The sequence below is a fragment of the Phalaenopsis equestris genome, unplaced genomic scaffold, assembly GCF_001263595.1.
Source record: "Phalaenopsis equestris unplaced genomic scaffold, ASM126359v1 Scaffold000400, whole genome shotgun sequence".
Taxonomy (NCBI): domain Eukaryota; kingdom Viridiplantae; phylum Streptophyta; class Magnoliopsida; order Asparagales; family Orchidaceae; genus Phalaenopsis; species Phalaenopsis equestris.
The window spans coordinates 141659-142423 of record NW_018164842.1 but is presented as its reverse complement, the minus strand read 5'-3'; positions in this window follow the sequence as shown (position 1 = coordinate 142423).

Sequence of the window (765 nt, the reverse complement as noted above, 5' to 3'; positions counted from 1 at the left end):
AAGGCACTTGTTTGCACTCACAATCACTCATTACCCTAAAGCCAGAACTTCTTGGCTTTGGTCCCTTTATACCTTTGGGAAACTCCTGTACGTAGTTCCCTAAACCCATTAGCCCTAGGCTAGGGTTTAGCTAAGACCACTACATAGAGGACCCAAAATAGGGTTTCTATTGGTCCATGGTTTATTAATGGTGGTTGGTACTCCAACTCTACTAAGATACCCAACCTAGCCTTTTGCCCCCAAAATTCCCCAAACTACCCAGATACCCTTGGGACCACAAATTTGGCCACTAAATCTAGCCAAAATACCTCATTTTAAATACCTTGAAAACACCCAAGTTACCGAAATCCCCAAATTGGCCAAATTACCAAAATACCCATCCTTACCCTAAAATTCCCAAAATTCCAAAAAATCCCAAAACCTCCTAAATATTCCCAATTATTCCCAATTTCATTTTTCTCAACTATCACATGACCCAATTTGGCCAATTTAACCATCTTTGACGAAAACCCCAAATTTCCTTTAAAGGCCCAATTTTCCCCAAATCTACCTTAAATGTCCAATCGATTGGTCACAATTTCACCCCTCAAAATCACTTTTGATATGGTCAAACTAAACCAAATCCAAGCTTAATTGACCCATGATTTGAGCCCAATTTTGGTATAGGTCAAACCCCTAATTTTGGTCACATGACCTAATCTCACCAAATTGAACCCATAGCCTAGTCAATTGGCCCCAATTAATGTTGAAAAATCTTTATAACAT